Genomic DNA, 19,199 nt, shown 5'->3' on the forward strand with positions numbered 1-19,199 from the left:
TACTAGATCATGAATACAAATTCAGTGTCAGTATTACATAGGGAATTTGGAGTATAATTTAAATATACAGGGTATAAGTGTAATTTTGGTGGTGCTTGAAGTCGACTGTCCATGGAATAGGATAAAGGGCGCAGCTATTCTGTAGTGTGGCGGCTAATTTGCTGGAGACTGCAGTGTCTGGTGTCTCCTGCTAACTGGGGAAGGAGAGAGAGAGACGCACTTTCTGTAACTGTGGGTGCAGTGAGGGAAAGGAGGGAGGGGATGGAGAGAGGCAAGAAAAGAAGACGAGAATAGAAGAAAATAAGAGATACACTGGTGATTACTAATTCCCTAGAGGGTCGTCTCGTGAACTCCAGCAACTCCCCTGACTCATTATCTACTGTTATTCATTCATGGCTGCCCCTACACAGGTACATACACACAGATTAACAACTACACTAGTCCCAGAGCCGAGATTATTGACATCAGAAAAGACTTAAGTGATCTGTATCAGGCCCTGATCCATCGGGAGGCCTGGTCGTGGACCGGGCCGCGGGGGCGTTGATCCCCGGAATAACCTCCAGGTAACCAGGTAACCTCCAGGTAACCAGGTAAGAAAAGGATTGGTGACGCCTACTCAGAGTGGAACATTAAGATGAAAATTAAAAGTACGAGGGCGAGACAACAAGTATGGTTAAGTCTTCCACATGTTGCCCTATTCACCTAGCACTAAATAGGTACCTGGTTTTAGGCGATTGTTGTGAGGCGTATCCTTAGGAATATAAATAGATCAGGATGACGGTGAACTGTATCTGGAATCATTCATATGAAGATAGGCTAAGAACATTAAAATTATACTCTTTTTTTTTTAAGTCGTGTGATGAGGGAAACATTTTTAAATGTACATACGATAGATGGGTTTAGATGGAAGGGATATAAATAAGATGAAAATATAACTTCAAGAATTTTCAACATCACAAATAGCATTAGACAAATTCTTGAGTTATAAAGGGTATAAGAAAGCACTGCATGGGCATGGGCACATGACGGGAACAAGCTACCAGTCGAAGCAAGTATTTTGGATGATTTTTTTAAAAATTATGTGAGTGGAAAGTTTTGGTGTTGGTATGACTAGTTTCGCATGGTTCATAAGCGCTACTGTAAATCAGAATGCAGATGTAATATACACAGACTTTGCAAAAGCATTTGACAAATGCGATCATGGCGTAATAGCCCATAAAATACGTGTTAAAGGAATAACTGGGAAAGTGGGGAGATGGATCTTCAACTTCCTAACAAATCGAACACAAAGAGTAGTGGTCAACAGAGTTAAATCGGAGGCTGCCATAGTGAAGAGCTCTGTTCCAAAAGGCACAGTACTCGCCCCCATCTTATTCCTTATCCTCATATCAGACATAAACAGAGATATACACCACAGCACCGTATCATCCTTTGCGGATGATACTAGGATCTGCATGAGGCTGTCATCTGCTGAGGACGCGGTTAACCTCCAAGAAGATATAAACAAAGTTTTCCAGTGGGCAACGGTAAACAATATGATGTTCAATGAGGACAAATTCCAACTACTCCGTTATGGAAAACTGGAGGAGATAATAACTAGAACAGAGTATACTACTGACTCCGGCCATACAATAGAGCGGAAAACTAATGTAAGGGACCTGGGAGTAGTAATGTCTGAGGATCTCACTTTCAAGGATCACAACAGTGCCACGATCGCACGTGCAAAGAAAATGATAGGATGGATAATGAGAACTTTCAAAACGAGAGATGCCAAGCCCATGATGATCCTTTTCAAATCACTTGTTCTCTCTAGGCTGGAATGTCAGCATAGTTGCTGATCCCTGTATTCCCAGTATTATATAGCATAGCAGTAGCATCATCCATGTGCTTTAGACACGAGACCCCTCGTAGGCCTGTGGCTTTGTGTGACGTCACGGGATGCACACGAGGAGGCCCATTCCTCTGTCCCGGCCTCACTCGGCGGCAGACGATCCAGGCGTAGACAGGCAAGGCAGCTGGGGCTCCATCCCTCATCTCAGTCTGACAATATATTTACCATCCTACAAGTGTGTCTACTTTCAACCTACGATATCTCCATTTAAGAACCCTTACGATAGGAATACTGCTGTACATTAACATCTCCATTCAAAGCAGGTGAAATCGCAGATCTAGAGAGTGTACAGAGATCCTTTACTGCACGTATAAGTTCTGTCAAGCACCTTAACTACTGGGAACGCTTGGAAGCACTTGACTTGTACTCGTTGGAACGCAGGAGGGAGAGATATATCATAATCTACACTTGGAAAATCTTGGAAGGAATGGTCCCAAATCTGCACACAGAAATCACTCCCTACGAAAGTAAAAGACTGGGCAGGCGATGCAAAATGCCCCCAATAAAAAGTAGGGGCGCCATTGGTACACTAAGGGAAAACACCATAAGTGTCCGGGGCCCAAAACTGTTCAACAGCCTCCCATCAAGCATTAGGGAAATTGCCAATAAACCCCTGGCTGCCTTCAAGAGAGAGCTGGACAGATACCTAAAGTCAGTGCCGGATCAGCCGGGCTGTGGCTCGTACGTTGGACTGCGTGCGGCCAGCAGTAACAGCCTAGTTGATCAGGCCCTGATCCATCGGGAGGCCTGGTCATGGACCGGGCCGCGGGGGCGTTGATCCCCGGAATAACCTCCAGGTAATGAAACTCTCTTCTTATATATTTCTGAGAAGAGCCAGCAAGGCAAGGATTCCGTGAGAGTGAGAGATGAACCAGTCAGAATAGATCTTGTATTCACCCTAAAAGAATCAGAGACGAAATAAACTTTCGGCAGCGTTTCAGCGGTGAATATAGTCTAGTGTTCTACAACAGATAGGAAATCCGTTGTAGTGACTTGTGCTGTCAAGAACACAGCTCTGCGAGTCAGAGAAGAGATGAACTTGCTACTGCACGCCAGCAGTGAAGACAGCCAAGTGCTCTACTACAGACACTGAATCTGTCTTAAGTAATTTGTACATCTTTTTTTTATACAACTATTTAAGCATCAAAACAGTTCGCATGGTGCTCTTTGTGAGTTATTCAGAGGTTTCATATGATCAAGACCCGCTTCAGAGGATTAAACTAGTGTGTCTTCCTAAGAGCCGTTGAGCACATCGTGCTGATACATAGAAGCGGCTAGCAATGAGGCGGTGAGAGAGATCCTCTCTGGAATATGGCAGAACAGGATGCAGTAGCGGACTGCCTCACTAATAATAAAATATCTTTATTTACTACAAGTACATGTACAAGGTATACAAGCCTAGCTGACATCAATGACATACTACTATATAAAAAGCCGCTTGTTATGCTGAGCATTTCAGGCAAATTAGGTCAGTTTTGTCCCAGGATGCGACCCACACCAGTCGACTAACGCTCAGGTACCCATTTTAAACTGATGAGTGAACAAGGACAGGGACAGCAGGTGTCTTATGGAAACACGTCCCTAATGTTTTCCAGCCTTACCGGAGGAGATTCGAACCCAGGACCTCAGTGTGTGAGCAGAGTGCACTAGTGATCGAGCTACATCCCTATTGAGGAAATAAAGCACTATGAATTACAAGAATTTGCAGTTTAGTCAGATATACAAGGAAGCCACAGTGAAGAATAAAAGCGCAAGGAAAATTATGTGGTAAACATGACAGTATAAAACAAGGAGCAAAGCAAGAAAAGCAGGACTGAGTACGCCAGTTTAAGAAGAATGTCAGAACAACAATTAAATACATAATCAAGGCAAATTCTGAGGTGAAATTGCTTTTCAGCCACCTAAGAAGGATAAAAACAATGAATAATTAGGTGGTTAGCCGAGAGAGAGAGAGAGGGAAGGGAGGGGAGGAGGAGGAGGGAGAAAGAGAGAGAGAGGGAGCGAACGAGCAGCGGGGAGGGCCTATTTACGGAGAACGGTAGGAAATCTATGAAGAATTCAGTAAAAGATTTTTTTTTCCAAAAGGGAGAAAGAACTAATGAGCTGAAAACGGATTAGCCGAAACCAAAACATTGAGAACTTCACAATAACCATGGGGAACTTCACAATAACCATGGGGAACTTCACAATAACCATGGGGAACTTCACAATAACCATGGGGAACTTCACAATAACCATGGGAAACTTCACAATAGCCATGGGAAACTTCACAATAACCATGGGGAACTTCACAATAACCATGGGAAACTTCACAATAACCATGGGGAACTTCACAATAACCATGGGAAACTTCACAATAACCATGGGGAACTTCACAATAACCATGGGGAACTTCACAATAACCATGGGGAACTTCACAATAACCATGGGGAACTTCACAATAACCATGGGGAACTTCACAATAACCATGGGGAACTTCACAATAGCCATGGGGAACTTCACAATAACCATGGGGAACTTCACAATAACCATGGGGAACTTCACAATAACCATGGGGAACTTCACAATAGCCATGGGGAACTTCACAATAACCATGGGGAACTTCACAATAGCCATGGGGAACTTCACAATAACCATGGGGAACTTCACAATAACCATGGGGAACTTCACAATAACCATGGGGAACTTCACAATAACCATGAGGAACTTCACAATAACCATGGGGAACTTCACAATAACCATGGGGAACTTCACAATAACCATGAGGAACTTCACAATAACCATGGGGAACTTCACAATAACCATGGGAAACTTCACGATAACCATGGGGAACTTCACAATAACCATGGGGAACTTCACAATAACCATGGGGAACTTCACAATAACCATGGGGAACTTCACAATAACCATGAGGAACTTCACAATAACCATGGGGAACTTCACAATAACCATGGGGAACTTCACAATAACCATAGGGAACTTCACAATAACCATGGGGAACTTCACAATAACCATGGGGAACTTCACAATAGCCATGGGGAACTTCACAATAACCATGGGGAACTTCACAATAGCAATGGGGAACTTCACAATAACCATGGGGAACTTCACAATAGCCATGGGGAACTTCACAATAACCATGAAGAACTTCACAATAACCGTGGGGAACTTCACAATAACCATGGGGAACTTCACAATAACCATGGGAAACTTCACAATAACCATGGGAAACTTCACAATAGCCATGTGGAACTTCACAATAACCATGGGGAACTTCACAATAACCATGGGGAACTTCACAATAGCCATGGGGAACTTCACAATAGCCATGGGGAACTTCACAATAGCCATGGGGAACTTCACAGTAGCCATGGGGAACTTCACAGTAGCCATGGGGAACTTCACAATAGCCATGGGGAACTTCACAATAGCCATGGGGAACTTCACAATAACCATGGGGAACTTCACAATAGCCATGGGAAACTTCACAATAACCATGGGGAACTTCACAATAACCATGGGGAACTTCACAATAACCATGGGAAACTTCACAATAACCATGGGGAACTTCACAATAACGATGGGGAACTTCACAATAACCATGAGGAACTTCACAATAGCCATGGGAAACTTCACAATAACCATGGGGAACTTCACAATAACCATGGGGAACTTCACAATAACCATGGGGAACTTCACAATAACCATGAGGAACTTCACAATAGCCATGGGAAACTTCACAATAACCATGGGGAACTTCACAATAACCATGGGGAACTTCACAATAACCATGGGGAACTTCACAATAACCATGGGGAACTTCACAATAACCATGGGGAACTTCACAATAACCATGGGGAACTTCACAGTAACCATGGGGAACTTCACAATAACCATGGGGAACTTCACAATAACCATGGGGAACTTCACAATAACCATGGGGAACTTCACAATAACCATGGAGAACTTCAAAGTAAAAGAAATAACCAGCTGTTTTCTCAGGTATCTTAGAATAAGAAACAAAGGCGATGGATCACAACAAGGTTTAACTATTGGTAATAAAAGAATGAGGTTGTACAGGCTAGGGGACACCACACGCAAGGAATTAAAACTAGTAGACAGCAGGAAAACAGCCATCCTAGAACCAGACTTCAAACAAGGCAACAGAGTGGAGGCACTTACCCACAGCCTGTAGGTAAGTGCCTCAGGTTTCCCATCATATTGCAGGGATACTGACCTATAGGCTACAAGCCAGTATCCCTGCAATATGATGGGAAGCCTGAGGTCAGGCAGTGAAACACCACGAGAGGAGTTTCATCATGGAAAAACAATAAAGGTTCCCGGAAAAAATCCTGCCTCATGAACCTACTAGAAGCCTATGAGTAACTGATGGTAAGAGACGATAGAGAGACGGGCACACTACATATTCTTGTGTAAGAAACACTGCTAACCGAACAGGTAGCCATTATTTGCAAAACCACGGCAGTACCTACAAAACAAACAAAAAAAATATTCAATTAGCTCTTACATATTTGTTACTTTTATTATATGGTGAAATTCTCTTTGCATGTTCTTAAATTTTCAAAAGGCTTTGACAGGGTGCCCCTTTCCCCTCTGACACACCCGTATAATTTTTTAGGTACAAGCCTGGGTTACAGAAAATATTGTTCAAGGATGAATTCAAGTTGGACAAATTTGGGTTTAGAATAGATATACGAAAGCACGGGTTGGACAAGAGATTTGTAGATGAGTTAAACTCCCAGGTAGCGTCATTGAGGCGAGAAATTTGGGTAGCTTGAAATATAGGTTGGACGGATTTATGAGTGGATTTATGGGCCGATAGGTGTACTGCAGTTTTCCTTCATTCTTGTGTTCGTGTGTGTGATAACTGAGAAAAACAAAAACATAGAGTAATGGCGAGTATCAGGGTAGATACAGGTAACCAGTGGAGTGCTATAAATACTTATAAGCTGTCTCGTATGAGCTTGCACGACTTTACACATTCCTTTATTCTTATATTCCTAAATTTGCCTGTCTTCGTATTTATCTACCAGGCGTTGTTGTTTACCTCTTCACCTCTATCTCATTTTCCTGTCTCATCAATGTATATATATGTTTGCTCTAAGAAGTAATGTGATATAAATTAAAGTGAGTTTAAGAAGTGCAGCACTGGAAGGTGTATCAATTTCACTGGATTGCTTCCAACTCTGTTAGGATAAGTGTATTTATTATTATTATTAAAGATTAGCCGGTATTCTCCCGGCCCGGGCCTTTTCCAAGTGGTGGCCCGGCCTTGGCTCCCTCTTTAGGGAGTGTCTGAGACCTAAGTCTCCCATGGGAAGAGGCACAAGTACCTCCTCATCTTTGGGACCAACTGTCCCCAGGCCTAGCCACAAGCTAGGCCTCTCTGGTCTGCCATCCCCGCCCCCTAATGGGAATGGGAGCTAAAGGCTCGGGCTCAGGCACCTACCCTACCCTAGAAGGGTTAGGCATGGTGTCGATCTAGGATAAGTGTATTATTATTATTATTAAAGATTCGCCGGTATTCTCCCGGCCCGGGCCTTTTCCAAGTGGTGGCCCGGCCTTGGCTCCCTCTTTAGGGAGTGTCTGAGACCTAAGTCTCCCATGGGAGGAGGCACAAGTACCTCCTCATCTTTGGGACCAACTGTCCCCAGGCCTAGCCACAAGCTAGGCCTCTCTGGTCTGCCATCCCCGCCCCAAGGGGGCTAATGGGAATGACAGTCTTATGAGCTAAAGGCTCGGGCTCAGGCACCTACCCTACCCTAGAAGGGTTAGGCATGGTGTCGATCTAGGATAAGTGTATGATTCTCCTGATTTTCTGACCATTTTTGCACGATTAATAATAACCGTGTACCGTTGTTATGTAAACGTTGCGTGTTCTTTTTCTTGACTATCTCGTTGCCAGAGGTATCGTGATAACTTTTTTAATATGCCTGTTTGTGGTAACGTGATTTTTATAGGTCTATGTAGCCTAACTTAACCTAATCCATCCTAACATAACAGAACTAACTAAATATACCGTAGTCTTAGTTAATATAACTTAACGTAAAGGAAATAGGATTTGAAAATGGTTGTGTTAAGAAATTGAAGTTGAGTCCCAAGACCAAAAAAAAAAGTAACGTGGTTATGTGAAGATAGGTCGGACCTTTGGAAGGTAACGTCAGTGAAAGGTCAAGGTCAGTCTCACTCAAACTGCTCCCCACTTTCCCCATTACCAGCAACTTATTGCTCATCAGCGAGAGCGTTGACTTTACGACCGACAGATCCAAGGCACTGAGTGACAACACAGGTGTTGCAGGAATGACACACGTTGCAGAACTAAATTTTACTGGGATACCGTTTTCTCTCTCTGTTAGAGCTTTATCAAGTCGTATCTATGTGGAACTTGGTAAAGCTCCATCCAGTGCGCAACGTTATCCCAGTTCAGGATTGTTCTGCAGCGTGCCGCTTGTATATTGTTGACATTAGAATGTTCGAGTTTACGAAATTTTTTTTTAAACTGTTCGTAAGGTGGTAAGTAGGTAGCTCCGGTTTCGCGTCCCGAGGGTACCTATCTACCTATCTACAAATCTCTCCAACAAAAGTAGATCATAAGTAAAAAGATTGTCACGCTGATATTGTTGAGTTTAATTTTCCTAATTTACCACTACTGTATTCCTATAGCATATAAATATGCACTTACCAAAGCTGTATATACTTTATTATACTTCATGTAAGCTTAACTTTTAAAGTAAAGCTTAACTTAGAGAATCTAGACATGGGTGTGGCGTTTGATAGGCTGAGGTGGCCATGTGGTGATCTAATCAATATTACACACCGTCCAACTGTGACTCTGGGAGGGGACACTAATTGGAAATTCCGAACCTGAGTACGCATAAATATTCCCCGTGTGGATGTATGCTGTCAAGAATATATGTACCGTGAGGGGTATATCTTAGTGAATACATGCTTAGAGTTTACTCTAATCCTTATTTTAGCTATTAAAGTATTCGTGACTTTGGGTGGAATGGTTAAATACAAATTTAATGACCCTCATGTAGTCGACAGGCTTCAAATCTCGTTAACTATCCAACCAATCGTATGTTGTATTTAGTGTTCACACCTATTCTTGCCCAGTTGTGAGTGCGGGGGGTCAGGTTTTATTCCCCCCTCCTCCTTAAGCGAGAAACGGGAGCAATGGGATAGCTGGAAATTAAACACAGCCTGTACGTTAACATTTCCATTCAAGGCAGGTGAATTTGCAGATCTAAAGAGTGTACAGAGAACCTTTATGCACATGTAAGTTCCATCAAACGCCTTAACTACTGGGAACGCGCGTGGAAGCACTTGGCTTGTACGTAGTGGAACGCAGGCGAGAGAGATACATCATAATCTACACCTGGAAAATTCTAGAGGGACTGGTCCTAAATCTGCACACAGAAATCACTCCCTACGAAAGCAAAAGACTAGGCAGACGGTGCAACATACTCCTAAAGAAAAGTAGGGGGTGCCATTGGTACACTTAAGAGAAAACACAGTAAGTGTCCGGGGCTCAAGACTGTTCAACAGCCTCCCACCATGCATAAGGGGAATTACCAGTAGACCCCTGGCTGCCTTCGAGAGGTAGCTGGACAGATACGTGCGGCCAGCAGTAACAGCCTGGTTGATCAGGGCCTGATCCACCGGGAGGCTGGTCAAGGACTGGGCCGTGGGGGTTTTGACCCCCAGAACACCTTCCAGGTAGACTCCAGGTAGACACCTGGATGTTAGGAAGTGTTTCTTAAGCCTCATTGTGGTAGGGACCAGGTTCTGAGAATCGACCCCAGCAACTACATTATTATAATCATAACGAAGCGCTAAACCCATAAGTCATACAGCCCCTGGAACTGTAAATAGGTGAGTACACACATAAACAAAGATACCAAGGCAGTTCAAACGAATGGGCTCTCACCTGTACATGAGCAGCATAGTTGTCATTCCTTCCATTACACCGCCTCCCTCGTCTCTCGCCTCTCCCGTTTCCTGCTGCTTCTCTCGTCCTCACCGCCATCTTCTCATCGTGGGGTCGTCGTCGTCCTGTACTAATTCTCTGCCGCTTGACCCGTTCCAGTTTGTTTTTATCTGCTCGTTTTCACTTAATACCTCAACAATTATTACCTGACGTTCTCCCGAACCTGCTTCTCTTTTGTTCCTTAGCAACGTGTAATAGTTCAGTTTTCCACTGGGGCGTCTTGGTTGATTCCTCTTCACTTCGTCCTCGTATTCTTTGAATGGTAGTTTCTTCACCACTTGACGCCTGCAGAAGGCGCTGCCGAGCACTGATTTCCCAGCAAGGAGGTTGAATAGTATGTTGGCGTGCCCTTCAACACCTACGTCTTTCTCTCGCACAGCCGCTCCCGTCAGGTGAAGGTTGTGGGTCGAGGGCAGCTTGGCGTGTTTTCTTCCTTAAACGTCTGATGATAAGGACGCGAGGACACCAGGTCCAGGCTCTTTCGATACCTTTCTCTCTGGAAACTTTGGTGATGATATTGATACTTTTCCTGCGTTTCTGGCACGAGAAGAAATCTTGTTTTGCCTCTACCAGAAGACAACAACAACGAATGACAGCAGGAGCAGTTGAATATACTTGTGAGATGGACTTGTAGTGTTGCAGCAGTTGATATAGTTGTATTAGCGAGGGAGTCAGGGATCAGAGGAACAGCAAAGGGAAAGGATGAAGGACGAGTGAAAGAAGTTTGGTCGCCAGCACACTTAGGATGCTCGAGCCATCGTCCTGGACGTCTTGAGAGATTGATTACATTTACAAGATGCTTCGCCAAGTACTCTTCCTCCTTAATTGTCTCTTCCTTCTTACGGTGTTACTTGCTCTTCCCCTCACCTGGCCGAAGCGGAGGAGGTAACAGGAGGAACACCCGGAGCAAGGGACCATGTCTTCACCTCCTGTTGATGCTGTTACTGAGAAACACCCGGAGCAAGGTATCTTATCTTCGTTGTTCCATTCCTTGTAGTGTTGCTGCCCTCCTGACGGAGGAGGAAGAGGTATGCGACGGAGGGCAGCTCGCCCCAAGCCCCTGCTGCTGACTACTGGCCCCTAAAGCAGCCTGTGGCGCCATTTATGTGTCGCCAACCCTCATTCCCCTTGTTACTGCCAATTGTGAGGGGAGGGAGAGCGAGTGGTGCTGGTGGGTCCTCCCCTCGTCCTCTGTACCTACCCACCACCATCTTACACCCTTTAACCATTTCCCCTCACCCCTGGTTTCCTAAAGTCTCGCGCCTTTCTTATCCTCCCCCTCACCGTTACTCATCAGTTCTCCCTTCCTCTCGCTCCCTTTTTCAAAGTCCAAAATTTTTATTTCATTGTATAGTATACAGTGTGTAGTTTACGTATAATAAAATATTGTTAAACACAAAGAGAGCCACTAGTATGCATCAGGATTTCGGGCAAATTAATGGTAATGCTTACAGGCTACCTACCTGGAGTTTACCTGGAGGGTGTTCCGGGGGTCAGCGCCCCCGCGGCCCAGTCCTTGACCAGGCCTCGTGGATCAGGGCCTGATCAACCAGGCTGTTACTGCTGGCCGCACGTAGTCCAACGTACGAACCACAGCCCGGCTGATCGGGTACTGACTTTAGGTATCTGTCCAGCTCCCCTTGAGGGCAGCCAGGGGTCTATTGATAATTCCCCTGGGAGGCTGTTGAACAGTGTTTGTGTTTTCTCTTAGTGTACTACCTTGGTGTACTAATGGCGCCCTTACTTTTCACTGGGGTATACTGCACCTCCTGCCCAATCTTTTGCTTTCGGGAATAGGTAGAACCCATTCTGTATGATGGAATATGACGGGAAACATAACTAGCTTTTGTTTATATTTTGTAACTGTCGAATAGAGTAAGGTAGCAGCACACTGACGTTGTACTCAAATTTGTTTAATTAAAAAATCTTACATTCTCCCTCATCACCCCACGTGCCCCCTGCCCAAGGCCTCCCTGCCCACAACCCTCTGACGTCCCTGTCCTCTACCCCCAGGTTCCCTACCCTCACCCCTCAGCCAGCCTCTCAGCGTATGAGGGGAAGCTGTTCATAGTCTCTCCGGTTACTTCTCCCTTCGGTTCTGCCTACCCGTATGTGTTGTCTGGTGGTGGTGGTGGGAAGGGGCAGGACTGGAGGGAAGGACGGAGGGAACAGGAGGGGCGGATAGAAAAGGGAGGGGTAGAGGAAGAGGGAGGTAATGAAGGGTCTTTTGTTCTGTTCTGGTTCACATTATGTAGTTGTTAGTTTCTCTGGTTCTTTCTTCCTCCTCCCACATGCTTTTCCATACCTCCCTCCATCTGTCCGTGCCTCCATTCGTCCGTGCCTCCCTCCTTTCCTCCGTTTTTCCCTCCCTTTGTCCGATACCTAAAGACGGTGCCGGATCAACCGGGCTGTGGTTCGTACGTTGGATTACGTGCGGTCAGCAGTAACAGCCTCGTTGATCAGGCCCTGATCCACCGGAAGGCCTGGTCGTGGACCGGGCCGCGGGGACGTTGATCCCCGGAATGCCCTCCAGGTAGGAGCCTCCTGCCGTCCGTGTTTCGCTACGTTCGTCCGTGAATCCATCCGCCCGTGCCTCCCTTCAACTGTCTGTACCTCTCTACGTCATCCATATACCAATACTGGATTTAATACTCTCGGTCATGAACGACTATTTGAGATAGAAAGTGAGTCAATAGCCCAAAACAGTTGAAACAATGTGACAAGAGGTGCAACGCAAGTATTGACAAAGTTTTTTTCAGAATAATAGGTCACTGAAATAGACTGTCCACTGAAGTTGTAAGTCCAAAAATAATCCAGTCATTTAAGAACCAGTTGGGCAAGCACTTTGCAAATACCGTATTCAACTAGATGCCGTGCAGGGGTTGGCTCTGGTCAAGTGAATCCTGACAGTTCTGGAACTGATACACCGGGAGACCAGGTAAGGGACTGGGCCGCGGGTAGCGGCGTTGACTCAAAACGACCTCCAGGTTTATTATATGAGTCGCATAGGGCATAATAGCAGTGATAGTAATAGTTTTAGTAGTAGAACTTGAACTTTTTTACAACATTTCTTCTCGGGTGGAGAGGAATAGTATGAAATACCAAAATGAAGGAAGAGAGATGAATGCAACATAATACGATTCTTTATTGACATTTTTCAGCAACGCAGTGAGCTTTATTGAGTCAACTTGCATTGTGTTTGCAACTGTACGACTTCCGTGTGCCTTTTTTATACCTAATAAACGTAACTGTCGGTTAATTGCTTGAGATAATATATTGCTGCATTAATTTTTTTGGTATGATAGTGTATTCATTTCTGCAATAACAGCCTGGTTGATCAGGCCCTGATCCACCCTTCAGGTAGGTAGGTAGACAGGTTTCACTACAAATTGTGTTGCTTTATTTTCTACTCATTCCTAACTACCGTGTCTACATCCCATTAATTTACTACAAATATTGTAGCTCCTTTTTCTTATGTGGCATTTGTAAGTTATTAGCATGTATTTTCACTAAACCAGACTCAACCACTTGATGAATCAAGGCCTGATGAACCTGGCTGTTACTGCTGGCCGCGCGCAGTCCAGCATGCGATTCACAGCCCGGGACTGACTTGAGGAACCTGTCAAGTTACCTCATGACTGAAGGATGTCGAAAAGTCTTTGACCCCTCACATTTATTGAATTTTATCTTAGAACAAGCTTATCACCAGCTTTTCATTATACCCCAATATTATACCCCAGTGTTACAAATAAGTATTATACATCAGCTTAACACCTTAGTATTAAACATCAATATTATATACTAGTATCATACACCGGTATTATACACAAGCATTAATCACAGTTATAATACACCAGCGGCGCTTTATGACCCTTGTAGGCTCAGCGCTTCTTTTTGATTATAATATACGCCAGTATTTTATGACAGTATTATACCTTAGTTTTGCCCTCAGGATGCAACCCATACCGGTCGCCTAACACCCAGGTACCTATTTACTGCTAGGTGAACAGGACACCAGGTGTCTTAAGGAAATACGTCCTAATGTTTTCACCCGTACCAGGAATCGAACCACGGACCTTAATGTGCGAATAGAGTGCGCTAGTAATCGAGCTACAGGACACCTCGTAAGCAGAAACATCAGATTTTAATCAAAACTTTCAAAGGGCGCAAAAACAAAAATGGCTATAATTAAATATTTGAAATGAGTACTATATATTTGGGCCTCGTGCTAGGTAGTTTTCCTTTTTAATATATAAATGGAGCTGTATAGCCCTTGTGGCTTAGCGCTTCTTTTTGATTATAATAATAATATATAAATGGAGAGCAAAATCTAGCTCTGGTAGACCAGTTGACGGGTCATCTAACAGACTCGTGTCAGGAAACACTTGTCATATTTTCTGACAATATATCACCACCATCAAGTGATTTTCTATTATCCCTATGTAGGTTCATTATGGGCATCAAAATGAAAAATAATTTCTTGTAAATGTGACTACCTCCATCCCCGCTCGCAGCCCACCTACATATTCGCAATAAGCTACAAATCTGTGTAACAAGATCAAGGTACACACTGCGTCAACAAAAACAGCCGATTTTATAAAGAGAAACATGGAGAGGAAAAGACATTATGGTTTAAATTTATTGGATAGTTGATTATTATCCAGATAAGAGTTGGTGTAGGGAGAAGGTAGTTTTTTGAAGGTAAACTTTTAAACAACTTTATAGACTTCCCATAATGGCTCTGAAAATACATTCATGTGTTTTTTTTCCTTCACCCTTCCCCACTAGCGAATGCAATTACCCTCAGACAGAGCAGTAATGTAGGGTCTTTTCTTTTAACGAAATTAAATTGTTCCGTAATTGAGTGACAAAAAAACAATATTAAATTTTTGCTTAGGGGCACTGTCAATTTCAGCCCAGCACTAGGCAAGACCTCTCTGGCGAACCAAACATAATAATGCTAACAATATTAACAGTAACATTATTTCAAATTTGTTTATACGTTTTACCATGATGCATTTGACTTGCATAACAAAAACAGTTTTATATATGGATGGGACATATTTATATTGAAGAAATGGTTGACATTATGCATTTATATATTGAGTTACAAGTATATGGGGCAGAATATAACCCTATGTAGGATCAACTTGCAAAATACCATAGCATTCACTCTCCTCTCAACCGCTGTTTTCAAGAACGTGGCATTTTATCAGTATGAATCCTGGCAAGTCTGACCAGACTTACCTCAGTCTGTTAAAGCAATAAACCATTGTATACATAATATTGTATTTGTTGAAAAGTAGTTCGAATATATACATACTCCATGTTAATTAAAGGTTGGGTCAATATTTACTTAGCCACTCCAAAAATATGGGTTATTACGTAAACTCTTCAATAATAAGTGGGTTATGTAATGGAGACCTTTTATGTTTTGTGCTTATTGGAAAAAAAATTTGTTTTGGTATCTAGAAAAAAATATCCTAACTTTACATACCTTAATTAATTTTTTTAGTTTAGTACGTACTAGGTTATTTTAGGTTAGGTTGTGTTTTTATTACCAAAAGTTTCTTCCTCATTGACTCACAATTTTACTGCCTCCATTGCACGACTCATTTAATAATTGTAAAATTTACATACCGTAATAAAACGAGTAGCTGTAGATAATTTTAGTAAAAAAAAATTAAACATTTGCCTACAAAACTATATTAAATCTACATACAGTATTTATTATACACTGTAAACTATAAATTACCACATAACTCCGTTGAACATCTAAAGTAAATCTTGACCGAAGTTAGTTACTGAATGTGCATTTTTTTTTTAAATATTAAGATTTCTTGACAATTTACTTGTTCCTATTGTTTCACATCGCATGATATAATTACGTGGATTTTTAAATAAAATTGGAATAATTTGGTTAATAAGAAAGTTTGTAAGTACCTCTGCAGAGGGTCTGGGACTCCACGTATCGATCTTCGCCACTTTGCATATTCTCTCAAGTGTTTCCCAGAGAAGAGGACGACTTCGGCAAACTTGGGGCTCGTATTTATTTCTTGGCTGAATTGTAGTAGTTACTTCACTCGTCGCAGGATGGGATGAGGTCCAAGGCGGGATAGAACCCTTGGGTCGAGTAATTACACTAGGCGACATGAATCGTGGACCTGCGCAGGAGCTGACTCAAAAAGAAAAGAAAATAGCGGCATGCACTTAAGGAGTAAATATAAACATAAAAAAAGATCTTAGTTTAATCTTTAAACTGTTCAAACGTAGATCTACGTTTTTTTCAACATTTGAAAGTATGTAAAAAATGTAGATCTTCTTTGATCTATGTTTTTTTTTTTATATATTTGAAAATATGTAAAAAACGTAGATCTACTTTTGGAGCACTACGCATGTGAACATAGATCTGTTTGGACAGTTTAAGGGTTAACTGGGGATGATGCGCCAATCAACAGTGTAATAGCTGTCGTTTTCTTCCACGTGATATATAATTATGTAATAACGATTTTATAATCATCAGCAAATGTATTTTCCTGTCTTTAACGTCTTGAAAATATCGAACGAAGGCTAGACCGTAACGTAAAGTGAGAGTATTGAACTGGCTGCATGCTCTGTTTTTAACACCCTTCAAGTTACATGCTAAGAGCTGATCAGTTGGAATTTAAACCTGTTGACTACACAGAGGGTTATAAAGGCTGCATATATTGTGTTCACTAGTCTGTGATACTCTAATCCCAAATATGAGCCCATGGGGATTAAATTAAACTCGAACTGTATATATTCCGAGAAACATACCCCTCCACATGTACATGCACTGTTGCTCTCAGAGCAACTGAGAACTGATATAAAGTGCTGAGAACTGGTGTTCTACCAGTGCTTATTTCAAAACCCAACCCCCTCAGAAATATACTAATACATCCCTTTCTCCCTGTATGCCAACTACAACACTCAGCCCCCAGGTAACTGTCTCCTGCTGGGGGAAGAAGGGCTGCTCATACGTACCTGCTTAACTAAGATTGAATCTGAGTACGTTCACACAAGTTATCTTTAAGTCAAAGAACAGTACGGATTTTAATTCTTAATTAACTGCTAAAATTATGAGATAATCAACAGTACCTCTCACTCTGGAATAGGGAAAATTAGTATTAACAAAATTGTGAAGAACAGACATTCAAAAATAAATGCAACAATAGGAATGAAAACTTCAAGGTGGTACACGCATCGTCTCTCCGCACTCCTGTTTTTATTTGGTGAGAATAATGTCAGGTAACAATAGGTGGTCACGCTTGTGTGTGTGTCTGGTCACCACTATCAGGAAACAAATGCTTGACACACCACTACAAACCTCAACTAAAGTAGACGTGTTGTTAAGAGTACAACTGAAAAAGATCAAATAGAGTAACTTAAAGGTGGCATGGCGGTGGCCGTCTGTTCTCATGTTTTTCTAAGATGCATCTCTCAGCGGAACATAAAAGAGAGAGAGAGAAAGAAAGGTAAAGGAAATCTGTACTACACGTTGGTGCTTCATGACAAGATATCGTGCGAAGTTAAACGTAAGAACAAGTGCAAAAATGGAGTTACCTTTTCTAAGCGAGGCTTCGCATACCGTATTGGAGCTTGTCTCCACTTTATGAGGTGGGTCACTTAATGTTAGTGAAAACTTTTGATCCAAGGAGTTGCAGTTGCCCTCTTCATCGAATCAAATCTAATTATCTCCAATTCTCCAAGTGCTGTATGATCCTTACGGGTTTTGGGGCTTCCACATGTATACAAGTCGTACATGAATACATATGTATTATCTGCTTCATTATTACTTCATTAAATATAAAGTATGTCTGTCCCTCACCAATAAAAATATTTCATAAAATTATTTAGCTAAGTGGTCTTAAGCCGGCAGGTGTTTTCCTTGTGGCATTTTCTGTTTAATGTTTCACGAGAGAATTTACCAGCGTACGTGTCCTGCGCACTAGGCTTCTGGGATACGCCCCGGCTGTATTTATTGTCTACATTTTCCAACAGTGCAACTTTCTGTTTATTTTATCACGCCAGAAATAATAGGTCTGATTATTTTCATCCATTATATAAATCAGGAGAACAGTGGGAAAAGACAATAACTAATTGGTTTTAAGAAGTATTCAAAATGTGACTCAAGGTGCAGCTGCTTTAGGGTAGTCGCTTGGTGAGTTGTTAGGCTTAGAACTTATCGACTAGACAGTGGGTCATTAAGGGGCACGTAAGTTCCCAAGTCTTCTAATAACATGTTTATTTTTCCACTATAATCTACCTTGTCCATAATTACTATCGCATTTACTTTGTTTCGTAAGGTGAAGTCCAGGATCTTTCCTTAATTCATGGTATACCTTAACAAATCTTTGAGGACAGTTGTTGTTGTCGAGGTCTAAGCTGTGCTCAGACCTCTGCGACACACACACACACACACACACACACACACACACACACACACACACACACACACACACACACCTGCAACCTCAACTAGGTGAGTACACACACACACACAGCAGCAGCAGCAGCAGCAAGGGGTCACAGTTGGAAGCTGAAGACTCAGATGAACCACAGGGATGTTAGGAAGTATTTCTTCAGTCACAGAGTTGTTAGGAAGTGGAATAGCTTGGGTAGTGATGTAGTGGAGGCAGGGTCCATACATAGCTTTAAGAAGAGGTATGGTAAAGCTCACGGAGCGGGAATAGTGACCGGGTAGCGGCCAGTTGAAGACGCGGGGCCAGGAGCTGTGAATCGACGCCAGCAACTACAACTAGGTGAGTACAACTTGGCGAGTACACACACAAACAATGTCGTCCAGGAAAATGATCTCCGTTTGTGGAAATGTTTCCGCAAACTTAGCAATAAAAAAACTCAACCTAATTTTACTAAAGGCTCCCACTGACAAATTACCACTTCCACACAGTGTTCCACACGGAGGAAAAAAATATTTTAGAGTTCGGATAAAACAGTTTTACACGGACATTTGAGAGAGGTGGGAAAGGGGGCGTGGATGGGATGCGGGTGTGGCAGTTATCACCCGCATGAAACGTGTGGGACGCATGGGGAATAATTATTAAAAGGGGAGAGGAGACTGACAGGCAGACAATACAAGAAGAGGAGAGTTGCGAGGGGGCAGGAGGGAAGAGTGAACATGTAGTACTACAGAATATATGCAGTGAATTATGACTTACACGAGGAAAATACGAAGATACTATAAGTTAGAGGGATATTTCCGAGCAACCAATTGAAAAAAGGTTTTACTATGAAAATATGTGTATAAACATAATG

The 19,199-nt window shown here is 42.7% G+C and overlaps 2 long non-coding RNA genes across 3 annotated transcripts in view; one reads left to right on the top strand and one right to left on the bottom strand.

Annotated features, from left to right (window-relative positions):
- LOC128702109 (uncharacterized) overlaps nucleotides 1-10,997 on the bottom strand; it is a 33,371-nt gene extending 22,374 nt beyond the window's left edge. For both annotated transcript variants that reach the window (XR_008409023.2, XR_011394340.1), the window contains exon 1: nucleotides 9,843-10,997. This is a non-coding gene — a long non-coding RNA (uncharacterized lncRNA). The remainder of the gene's footprint in view (nucleotides 1-9,842) is intronic.
- LOC128702110 (uncharacterized) overlaps nucleotides 1-15,260 on the top strand; it is a 26,529-nt gene extending 11,269 nt beyond the window's left edge. The window contains exon 3 of the long non-coding RNA XR_011394341.1: nucleotides 13,421-15,260. This is a non-coding gene — a long non-coding RNA (uncharacterized lncRNA). The remainder of the gene's footprint in view (nucleotides 1-13,420) is intronic.
- Nucleotides 15,261-19,199: the final 3,939 nt, after the last annotated feature.

The sequence above is a fragment of the Cherax quadricarinatus genome, chromosome 83 (assembly GCF_038502225.1).
Source record: "Cherax quadricarinatus isolate ZL_2023a chromosome 83, ASM3850222v1, whole genome shotgun sequence".
Lineage (NCBI taxonomy): Eukaryota > Metazoa > Arthropoda > Malacostraca > Decapoda > Parastacidae > Cherax > Cherax quadricarinatus.